Source organism: Balaenoptera musculus, chromosome 9 (genome assembly GCF_009873245.2).
Source record: "Balaenoptera musculus isolate JJ_BM4_2016_0621 chromosome 9, mBalMus1.pri.v3, whole genome shotgun sequence".
In the NCBI taxonomy this organism is placed as follows: Eukaryota; Metazoa; Chordata; class Mammalia; order Artiodactyla; family Balaenopteridae; genus Balaenoptera; species Balaenoptera musculus.
The window spans coordinates 23,789,187-23,801,689 of record NC_045793.1 but is presented as its reverse complement, the minus strand read 5'-3'; the positions used below and the strand labels follow the sequence as shown (position 1 = coordinate 23,801,689).

Below are 12,503 nucleotides of genomic sequence, written 5' to 3'. Positions count from 1 at the left end.
GCAGACATTTTTACTAAATTTGACTCTTTTTGGTGGTAGGTTTATTTGTTGCATTTTTGAACTTTGTTTTCTCTGAGTCTCAGGTCCTTCATGTGTTAGATTAAGATGCTAGAATCAGGACTTACCTGGTGGCGCAGTGGTTAAGATTCTGCCTGCCAATGCAGGGGACATGGGTTCGAGCCCTGGTCTGGGAAGATCCCACATGCCGCGGAGCAACTAAGCCCGTGCGCCACAACTACTAAGCCTGCGCTCTAGAGCCAGTGAGCCACAACTACTGAGCCTGCGTGCCGCAACTACTGAAGCCTGCGTGCCTAGAGCCCATGCTCCGCAACAAGAGAAGCCACCACAATGAGAAGCCCTTGCACCGCAACGAAGAGTAGCCCCCGCTTGCCGCAACTAGAGAAAGCCCGCGCGCAGTAACGAAGACCCAACGCAGCCAAAAATAAATAAATTTTAAAAAATGACGCTAGTATCTACCCGACGGGGTTATGGTAACCGTTAAATGGGATAAAATACAGGAATCTTATAGCACCTTCCACATAGTTGATGCTCAGTAAACGTTAAGCTGATAACCATCTTGATTATTTTCCTTCTGGAAATTTTCAAATTTAAAGCACTTACATCTCACCTGGACTATTGTAGCTGACACCTGACAGATTTTCTTGCCTCTGTACCCCCTCCTTCCATTTTCTTCTCTGCATTTGTGTTCAGTGATTCTTCTAGAACATTGGTCACATATCTTCCTTTTTTATATTTCTTTAACTTCTGCTCATTGCTTACATGATTAAGTCCGAACTCCTTAGCTTGAGCTTCAAGGCACTTCAGGGTCTACTACCTTGGTTGTTTTCTAATTCCCTACTTTTATCTCCTGCCATTTTCCCCTTGCCTGCCCTTTATGCTCCAGTATAACACCATGCTACTTGTTTCCCAAGCATTCCGCACTATTTAACATTCTTTGCCTTTATTTTGGAATTTCTCTCTGACTGGAATGTCCTCTCCTTCCTCCAGGGCTGATGGATTCCTATTCATTCTTAAAGTTATCACCTTTCCTGATCTTTGTAGTTTGTATAATCTTCCATTATTGTGTTATTACACTGTATTATAAATATATACGTATGTGTCTTTCTTTAAAACAAGATTGTGAACTGAGGGCAAAAGTGGTATATTCATCTTTATCCACAACACCTACATCTAGTAGGTGCTTAGTAAAAGTTTATTGAATTAAATGAACTATGGAGAGTATACAACCTATTTTGTTTTAACTAAAATAGTTACTAGAAGGAGGATATAGGTTTGAGTGAAGATTTAACAAAGATCTTAAGTAGGAATCCAACAGGGGGGAAAATCTCAGTTATGAACATTATCGATAAGCAATTTCTAGTACTAATAGGCCAAAATATGAACAATATTCATTTGTCTGGGAAATTAACATTAAGGCACAATTCTGCTCTTGTTTCAGAGGCTCAAGAGGAGATACAAGTGATCTGACAGGGAAAAAAAAAGAAAGAAACCCCAGAGGGCAAGAGAGACTTGACAGTAATGGCAGATAACAAACTTGGTTTGGGCTTGAAATGTGATCTGGCAGTCAAAGGAAAGCTAGTGCTATTCTAGGCAGTGAACAAAGAAGAATTGTGCCACAGCGTAGGGAGTTGGCAAGAGCCCACTGGGAGTATTACATTTAGCACAGTGTCAGCATAATAGAAACAGAAGGTGGTGAGTTCTGAGAGCAACTGTAGTGCTGAAAGGGATAAATAAATGAATTTATGAGATCATTTAAAGATTTTATGCATGCAGGGTTGACTGAAATCTGGCAACTACGAGATCCGGGAGAGAGACACTCCCAAATATCTGAAAATTATTAACATTAGAGCAAGAGAGGAATTATTTAGCCTAGACTAGGAAACTTAGTAAGAAGGTGAAACTAAGGGCAGGCGAATTTATACCTTTCTAAAAGTAATGTCCTGATGTAGTTTTGGGTAATGGTGTCACCTTCATCCCTCAGAACTTTTTATAGTATGAAGCGGTAAGGCCAAAATATAAGTTTTAAGAAGCTCTTTCCCTTGAAACATTGCTGTGGAATATTTTGGTCTTATGAGTAAAGAGAGTTTTTGTCCTAGAAGGCAGGTTATGGAGGATTGGTTTAACATTTATTAGCCATGCCCTGTACGTCGAACACTATACACAATAAGGCCACATGATTCTTGAGGTTCTAAAGTAAAACCACTGATTATTATAGGCTTTATGCATTCTCAGTTTGTTTCAATAATTTAGAAACTTTGGCAAATTTCATAAGACTATCCCTTTGGAACAGAATGATGGTAGAAGTAAGCCAAATGTAAACTTTAGAAAAAATGCTGATGAAATCCTATCTAAATGAGTGTTGCCTGTTACAAGATGGCATAACATCTATTCTTAGGGTGAGATTTGAGATTTTCCTTAGGGATGGGGACAAAGAAGCCTTGGGCTGATAACATATTTGTTGTTCAGGACATTTTAAATGCGAGAGGGTGGTGCAAGTACCTTCAGTGCTGACCAGATCTCTGAGTTATTTCTCAGTTCAAGACAGGACAAGGATAAGTATGGTGATTCACTTAGAGACATCTTTGTTTCCTGAGGCAAATGTATTTGAGTGTTCAAGTGAAATAGCTAAAAGAGCCCACAGTACGCTGAGATTAAAAAAACTTGTTTCTCTTCCCTCATGTCTGGGCTCCATGGCTTCTAACTGCTTATCAAGAGAAACCATCCATGTTGCAGCTTTAAACATAATGTTGGGTATGAAGAATGTGGAGTCAGGACCAATTTAAACAGGTAGCTGATTCTTTCCTCAATTAAATTATCTTATGTTCCCTATGTCAGTGTGGATCTTCCAAGATGCAGATGTCAAGACAGGCTTAGAGGTGCAAGATTTATTGGAGGAAGCACCTGTGAGCTATAGAGGGAAGGGAGCCAGGAGAGGCACGGAGAGCCCTCAGAACGTGATACAGGGCGAACAGCTGTGAAGGAAGGATTGGGTGGGGAGAACTTCAGACCACAGCACAATTGAGGAAATTTCAGCAGATGTGGAGTCCCCAAGCAAAAGTTGCCTGCTAGGGTAATTCTATATGGGGCAGAATGACATTCCAGCTTATTATACTCTTAGAAACCCACCCAAGAAAAATGGAAGCATATGTACATATAAAGACTTGTATGTAATGCTTTTCTGCACCTATTGAGATGATCATATGGTTTTTCTTTTTTAGTTTATTAATATGGTAAATTACATCAATTGATTTTCATATTGCAAACCAACCTTCCATTATGGGATAAACTCCACTTTGTTGTGATGTATTATTCTTTTTATATATTGTTGGAATCGATTTTCTAAAAATTTGTTAAGAATATTTGGATCTGTGTTAGTGAGAAAAATTATTCTCTAGGTATCTTCTCTTACTATGTCTTTGTAGAGTTTGTGTAGAAATTGTATCATTTCTTCTTTAAATATTTGGTGGAATTTACCAGTTAAGCCATCTGAGCCTGTTTTTTGTGTTTGAGGGGGAAGGTTTTTAACCACAAATTCAATTTTTCTAATAGATACAGGGCTATTCAGATTTATTCATTTCTTCTTGAGTGAGCTTTGTGTCTTTCAAGAAATTTGTTGACTCCGTTAGAAAAAGTTACTCATAGTATTTTCTTGTATTCCTTTTTATATCTATAGAATTATAATGATGTCACCTCTCATTCCCAATATTGTTAATTTGGATCGTCTCTCTTTTTTTTCCCTTATCAATCTGACTAAAGGTTTATCTGCTTCATTCATCTCAAAGTACTAGCTTTTGGTTTCAAAGATTTTCTCTATTACTTAGTTTCTAGTTTGTATTTTATTGATTTCTGTTCTGATCTTTATTATTCCTTTCTTCTGTTTACTTTGGGTTTTATTAGCTCTTCTTTTTCCAGTTTCTTAAGGTGGAAGCTGAGGTTTTTCACTTGAGACCTTTCTTTTTTTGTAGTAGAAGTGTTTAGTGTTATATATTTCTAAGTGCTATTTAGCTGTATCCTACAAATTTTGATATGCTATGTTTTTAGTCAGCTTAAAATATGTTCTAATATCCTTTTTGTTTTTTTTTTTTTCTTTTAATTTCCAAATGTTTGGGGGATTTTCCAGATATCCTTCTGTTACTGTTTTCTAGTTCAATTTCACTGTGGTCAGAGAATGTACATTGTTGACTTGAATTCTTTTAAATTTATTTAGACGTGTCTTTTGGCCCAGAATATGTTTTATCTTGTTAAATGTTCTATGTGCACTTGAAAAGAATGTATTTTCTGCTCTTCTTGGGTTGAGTGTTTGATAAATGTCAGGTCAAGTTGGTTGACAGTGTTGTTTAAGTCTTCTATAATCCTTTCTGGTCGGCTGTTCTATCAATCAAGAGAGGGGTATTGAAATCTCTGGCTAGAACTGTGGATTTATCTATTTCTCTTGGCAGTTCTATCAGCGTTTCTCTCATTTATTTTGAAGCTTAGTTATCAGATATAGAACCACTTAGGATTATGTCCTCTTGATGAACTGACCACTTTGTGATTAAGAAATGGTATCCTTTGTTCCTGGTAATATTCTTTGCTCTGAAATATACTTTACTTGATATTAACATAGCCATTTCAACCCTTTTTTTTTAAGTTTTTGATTGTTTGTTTGTTTGTTTGTTTTGCCAAGCCACACACCTTGTGGGATCTTGGTTCCCTGACCAAGGATCGAACCTGTGCCCCCTGCAGTGGAAGGGTGGAGCCCTAACCACTCAACCACCAGGGAATTCCCAGCCATTTCAACCTTTTAAAAAAAGAAACCATACTTCAATTTTTAAAACATGCACACTTTTTTTAAAAAGTCACAAAACAGAGAGTATTTTGAAACAATCATTTCGTTAAATTTACTGAGGGAGAGGTGTTCTAGTTTCTGTATTTAATGAAAACAGGTTAAAATACATAGGCTTATAAAAGGAATTTGCAACTCTGGGATTTTTTCCCCCAAGAATAATTGCCTGAAGAAGGGTGGGGGACACAATGCGTGGATGTCTTTATTGCTTAAGTTTGCTGTTTTCAGGAATTATGCACCACTAGCGTGCGAGACTGAGAGGCATCCATTTATATACTAGCTTTCAATGTTGGTAAATCATAAACAGAAGACATAATTTATGTAGGGGAAAATGCATTCAACATTTTTCCCTGAGTAAAGTGTGCAGAAAATCTGCTTAAATGGGGCATATAATTTTTAATGACTCAGGCCTTTAATCCTCAGAAATGAATTAGGTAGGTATGATTAATAAGATGGAAACTGGTGAATATTGAGTGTCTCTCATCAGACAGTCAGATTTGAAATCACCTGAGAATGTGTATAAAGGTAGTCATTTCAGCTTTCTTTTAGTTAGTATTAGCATATATATTTTCCACTCTTTTTCTTTTACTGTGTTTGTATCTTTATGTTTATTTAAGTGTATTTCTTGTAGGCAGCACATAGGTGGGTCTTGCTTTTATCCAATCTGACAATCTCTGCCTTTTTAAATTTATTTATTTATTTATTTTTGGCTGTGTTGGGCCTTCGTTTCTGTGAGGGCTTTCTCTAGTTGTGGCAAGTGGGGGCCACTCTTCATCGCGGCGCGCGGGCCTCTCACTATCGTGGCCTCTCTTGTTGTGGAGCACAGCCTCCAGATGCGCAGGCTCAGTAGTTGTGGCTCATGGGCCTAGTTGCTCCGTGGCATGTGGGATCCTCCCAGACCAGGGCTCGAACCCGTGTCCCCTGCATTAGCAGGCAGATTCTCAACCACTGCTCTGCCTTTTAATTAGGGTGTTTAGACCATTGACATTTGATGTGATTTTTTTTGTTTGTTTTTTATTTTTATTTTTATTTATTTTTTGGCTGCATTGGGTCTTCGTTGCTGCACATGGGCTTTCTCTAGTTGCAGCAAGCGGGGGCTACTCTTTGTTGCAGTGCACAGGCTTCTTATGGCAGTGGCTTCTCTTGTTGTGGAGCACAGGCTCTAGGCGCATGGACTTCAGTAGTTGTGGCACGTGGGCTCAGTAGTTGTGGCTCGTGGGCTCTAGAGCGCAGGCTCAGTAGTTGTGGCACGCGGGCTCAGTTGCTCCGCAGCATGTGGGGTCTTCCTGGACTAGGGATCAAACCCGTGTCCCCCGCATTAGCAGGCGGATTCTTAACCACTGTGCCACCAGGGAAGTCCCTGATGTGATTGTTAATATGGTTGAGTGTAAATCTGCCATGTTGCTGTATGTTTTCTGTTTTTCCCATCTACCCTTTGCTCCCCTTCTCCTATTTCTTTTGTACTAATTAAATATATTTTATATCATTTAGTTTTATCCCCCAATTGGCTTATTAGCTATAATTCTTTCTTTTCTTTTCTTCAGTGGTTGTTTTAGGCACATCTTTAACTTACCAGAGACTACATTTATGTGATATTATGGCACTTCATATATAGTATTAATCTTATAATAGTATACTTCTATATCTCCCCATCCATCCTTTATATTATTGCTGTCATCCACTTTATTTTTGCAAATAACTCAACAGTACCTTTTAATTTAATTTTATTTATTTGTTTGTTGTAAACTATTTTTATAGAAGCATCTTACATTCATTTTTTTAATTGAAATGTATTTGACATATGACATTATGTAGGTTTAAGATATACAACATGTTGATTTGATACATTTATATATTGCAATATGATTACCATTCTCATATTAGCTCCTCTATCATGTCACATAATTATCTTTTATTTTTTGTGGTGGAAATAATTAAGATCTAGGCTCTTAGCAAGTGTGATGTTTATAATACAATATTATTGTTTATAATCACTGTGCTGTACGTGAGGTCTCCAGGTCTTATTTATCTACTAGTTGCAAGCTTAGACCCTTAAACAGCCTCTCTCATATTCCCCCACCTCCCAGCCTCTAGTAACCACCATTTACTCTCTGATTTAATGAGTTTGGCTTTTTTAGATTCCACATATAAGTTATATTGCACAGTATTTGTCTTTCTCTGTCTCACTTATCTCACTTAGCATAATGTCCTTAAGGTCCATTCATGTTGTCACAAATGGCAGGATTTCCTTCTTCTTCATGGCTGAAAAATATTCTATTGTATATACATATATATCACATCTTCATTATCCATTCATCTGTTGATGGGCACTTAAGTTGTTTCCGTATCTTGGCTGTTGTGAATAATGCTGCAGTAAATATGGGATTGCATATATCTCTCTGATATCCTGTTTTCATTTCCTTTGGTATATACTCAGAAGTGGAATTACTGTATCATATATATAGCTCTATTTTTAATTTTTTGAGGAACCTCCATCTTGTTTTCTGTAGTGGCTAAACCAATTTATATTCCTACCAATAGTGTACAAGACTTTGTTGAAAGAAATTGAGGAAGACACAAACAGATGGAAAGACATCCAATATTCATGGGTCGGAAAGAATTAATATTGTTAAAATGTCCATACTACTCTAAGCCATCCATAGATTTAACACAATCTCTATCAAAATTCCAATGGCACTTTTCACAGAAAAAAAAAAAAAAATCCTAAAATTTGTATAGAACCACAAAAGACCCTGAATAGCCAAAGCAGTCATGAGAAAGAAGAACAGAGCCAGAGGCATCATGCTTCCTGATTCCAAACTATAGTACAAAGCTATAGTAATTAAAACTGAATGATACTGCTATAAAAATAGACACATAGACCAATGAGGCATAATAGAGAGCCCGGAATAAACCCCCTCATATATGGTCAAAAAATACTCAATAAGGGGCCAAGAACACCAATGGGGAAAGGATAGTCTCTTCAACAAATGGTACTGGGAAAACTGTATAAAGACATGAAGAAAAAAAATTATACTCTTATCTTACACCACTCACAGAAATTAACTCAAAATGGATCAAAGACTTAAACATAAGACCTGATATCATAAAACTCCTAGAAGAAAACATAGGGAAGGAACTCCTCAACATTGATCTTGGCAATGATTTTTTGAATATGACATCAAAGCACAAACAGTGAAAGCAAAACTGGAGTGGGACTACATCAAACTTAAAAGCTTCTAACAGCAAAAGAAACAATCAACAAGATGAAAAAGTAACTTACAGAATGGGAGAAAATATTTGCAAACCATATATTGGATAAGGGGTTAATAGCCAATATATATAAAGAACTCATACAGCTCAGTAACAACAAGGAAAACCAAATAATTCATTTAAAAATGAGCAGAGGAACTAAATAGACATTTTTCCAAGGAAGACATCCAAATGGTCAACAGGTATGAGAAGATGTTCAACATCACTAATATCAGGGAAATGCAAATCAAAACCACAATGAGGTATCACCTCATATCTGTTAGAATAGCTGTCATCAAGAAAACAGGAGAGAAAAAGTATTGGCAAGGGTGTGCAGACTATAAACGTTTAGAGATCTAAATAATAAGAAAAAAATCTTGCATTTATCCACATAGTTACCATTTTTGGTGTTCTTCATTTTTTTGTGTAGCTCCATCTTTTCATTTTCTTTGTGCCTGAAGGACTTCCTTTAATGTTTCTTGTACTGCTGTATACCTATTTTTCTTCTATTTTGTGACATCCCTAGTTAATAGTTCATCTTGAATGTTTATCCTCATATTTTGCTTAATTCATTTTTCTCCTTTAACTTATCTTTTTTTTTTTTATACATGGAGATGGTCTTTTGTTGTACTTCTTATAGTGTCTCTCAAACTGATTTGAATATGGACTTTTTAAAAAATAAGATATCTGCCTGGAATACCCTTTGGAAAACCTAGGCCAGAGGATTGGGTTTCAGTGATGACCAAAGGCTCATTGTCAACCCAGTGAGAATACCTTGCAGGAATTAGTCCTGGATCTACTATTAATGTTCTTCTATTGATTTCTTAGATAATAGCATAGAGATTATGATAATCATGTATGTGGACATGTATTGAAGTATGGCAGGAATGAAGGCAATTTTGGTTTGTTGAAAGGAGAATGGGGCTTTGGAATCTATAGATCTGGGTTAAAATCCTAAATTTAGCCTTTGTTAGGCTGAGTAGCCTTTGGAGAGTCCTTAATCTATTTGTCATCAGTTTCTTCAATTGTAAAATGGGTGGGATGACCCCCACTTGTATGGTTTTATTTGTGAAGATCTAATTAAGATGTGTAAGGTATCTTACACGTCTTTACCCACTTTTATTGTTGTTCTGAATCATTTTAGACAAAAAGGAACAGAATTTGTTATAATGTTAGTAAATTGGGGAAGGGGCAAAGCAAACAGGGAAATTCAATGAGGATAGTTCTGAGTAAATACAGATATAGTATGTAGGATCAATGAGTTATAAACATTTTTCCCCTTGGATGTTCAGTCTCTTGGGGATAGGAAAGCAGTTCTTAAATAAGACTCAATATCCAAGTAAAAAATGTTTATACAAAAATGGATGCTATAAACAACGCTGAAAATTAAGCTATAGACTGGGAGGGGATGTTTGTAATATATACGATAAAAATGAATATCCATGTTATAGACAATATTTCTATGGATCAATAAGAAATAGACATACCATCCAATAGAAAGATGGGCAAAAGATATAAACTAGAATTACACAGATGAGAAATTACAAATGGCCATTAAAAATATGAAAAGATGCCCATCTTCACTAGTAATTAGAGAAATACAAATTAAACTGAGAGACCATTTCTGTCTCTCAGACCATGATATTGGAAAATTTTAAAAGATTAGTAATATTCAGTCTTGGCAAGGGTATTTAGAAATGGGTACATTCATACACAGATGATAGAAGAAAAATTTCTGCACCCTCTTTGGAAGACACTTTGGTAGTAGCTATTAAAATTAGAAATACTCTGACTCACCAATTCCATTTTTTAGTATTTATCCTAGAGAAGTACCCACATAATCCACAAGGGAACTGGTACAAGAATTTTTTTACTGCAGCATTGTTTGTGATAGTGAAAAGTTGGAAACAACAGAGTAACAGAGGAATGATTAAGTGATACTTAATCATTATATCATCAATGATACAATCATTGATGATAGTACACTCATTCAATGGAATATTACCCAGTGTTTAAAAAGAATGATGTATCGGGGCTTCCCTGGTGGCGCAGTGGTTAAGAATCCGCCTGCCAATGCAGGGGACACGGGTTCGAGCCCTGGCCCGGGAGGATCCCACGTGCCATGGAGCAACTAAGGCCGTGCGCCACAGCTAGCGAGCCTGCGCTCTAGAGCCCGCAAGCCACGACTACTGAGCCCGCGCGCCTAGAGCCCGTGCTCTGCAACAAGAGAAGCCACCGCAGTGAGAAGCCCGCCCACCGCAACGAAGAGTAGCCCCCGCTCGCTGCAACTAGAGCCCGTGCACAGCAACGAAGACCCAACGCAGCTAAAACTAAAAACAAATAAATAAATAAATTTATTAAAAAAAAGAATGATGTATCAGTAGATCTACATATTCAGTCATGGAAAGACATCCAGGATACTCTGGTAACTTAAAAAAAAAGTCAGCAAGCTGCTTTTTGTAGTATGATGATATATGACCATATTTATATCAAACAAAAATAAACTGAATTTATCTGTTTGTAAATTCATAGGTAAAGGTCTGGAAGGATGAACTTTAATAATCACAGTCACTGCTGGGAAAGAATGAAGGGTGAATTTCACTTTTCATTCTTTATATTTATGTATTATTTGAATTTTTAATAAACATATTCATGAGTAACTTCTACATTTTAAGCATACATAAATAAAAGTGAGATTATAAAAGTACTGAAGGAAGCCATCAGTGATTATTTTCTGACATAAAACCCAGAATTCACAAGAGCAATACATTTGACTACATAAAAATTGACCTCCAAATAGGGAAAGAACTGGAGGAAGGGAAACTTTCATCTCCAATGGTTCTGAAATGATGGAATTTTCTGTCAGAATTCTGTATTTTTAATTCTAAAACATAGATTATAAAAAGATATGTGTGATATTTTAAAAATATTTTAAAATCTCTATGTGGATGGAGGAGTGAGATGACATTTTTATATATGCAGATGGGATTATAAACTGGTACAGCTTCTCTGGAGGGCACTTTGGCAATAGAGAATATGTTATTCCCTTTGACTTATAATTTTACTTCTAGGAATTTAAAGAAAAAAATCACAGACATGTAAAGATTTAGATTTAGTGTTTGTTGCATTGTTATTGATATTTATAATATTATAAATTTAGAAACAACTTTATTTTGACAATAGGGGTTTTTTAATAAACTAGGATACATTTATTCCATGGAAGACTAGCTACTTTAATAAAATGTTGTAGAAATACAAAATGTATGCAACGTATATTATGTTGTTGAGTGCTTACTATGTACTAGATTTATTCTATCTATCTCTTATCTATTATTATTTAATACTTAGAATAAGTCTGTGAGGTAAGCAGTTTGTTTCCATTTTATATATTAGGAAACTCAGGCATTGAGAGAGGTTAAATAACTTATCTAAAATTGCACAATATGTAGGAGAGCCGGGACCCAGTTATGTTTGTCTGACTTCAAAACCCATGCTCTCAGTTACAGTATTTAATGATTTTATAGACATGAAATATGTAGTAATATATTACATGAAAAAAGGTTATAACGTGATCTCATTTTTTGCCTATAAAAATTTACCAGAAGGATACATTCTAAAACGTCAGCAATGATAATAATTGAGTGTTGGGACTATGATTGATTTTTGTCTCTTCTTTTCTTATTTTCCACAGTGAACATGAGTGACTTTTATAACTGAAGTTTTTAAAAAGATATTCATTTCATAGCATAGGGGTGGGGTGGATTAAAAAAAATAATCATTCCCTTTTCCTTCTGTTTGTGAAGAGAGATATATTTCTGAGTTTGGGTGTATCCACTCTTGATGTTGCCTGTAATTTCCTCTTGGCACTAGTTTATACAAGCTGGAAGGTTGAAATGGCAGTGTTATTCTGAGATCCAAAGATGTGAACAGATGAAAGGTCTTTAAATAATAACATTGTAACCATTGCTTAGTTTGTTCTCTAGATCTGGGACCATGGCCACTAGTAACAGGATTCAGAAACCAGAAGCACAGCACCTAGAAATTTACACAGTTAGCAATTCCCCAGGCCCATCTCTTAGCTTTTCACTAGAAAATCCTCCTTCACCTCTCTTTTCTCCCAATTCTTTTTTGTTAGTTTGAGGGTCTTTTTACCTGGGTGAAAAGAATTTGAACCAATCAAGAACAAATAGCTGTCTTTTGGGCCTGACTTTTTGTGTGTTTCTGTTGCCATGTAAATCAAATAAAGCTAGCTATGAGTAAACCAGCTGCTGCCTGAGCCTCATTCCCTAGAGGAAGAGAAGGAAAGGGTGGTGAAGGTAATTGGGAAGGACTAGAAGAAAGGGTAGAAATTGAGGGAGGAGAATATTATGTGTACATTCTTGGTCTTGATTCTTGTCTCTTTGAG

General features: G+C 36.2%; 1 protein-coding gene across 2 annotated transcripts in view; it reads left to right on the top strand.

Annotated features, from left to right (window-relative positions):
• The window catches only part of AHCYL2 (adenosylhomocysteinase like 2), a 175,281-nt gene that overhangs the window by 67,910 nt on the left and 94,868 nt on the right, over positions 1-12,503 (top strand). The gene's annotated exons all lie outside the window — the stretch shown is intronic.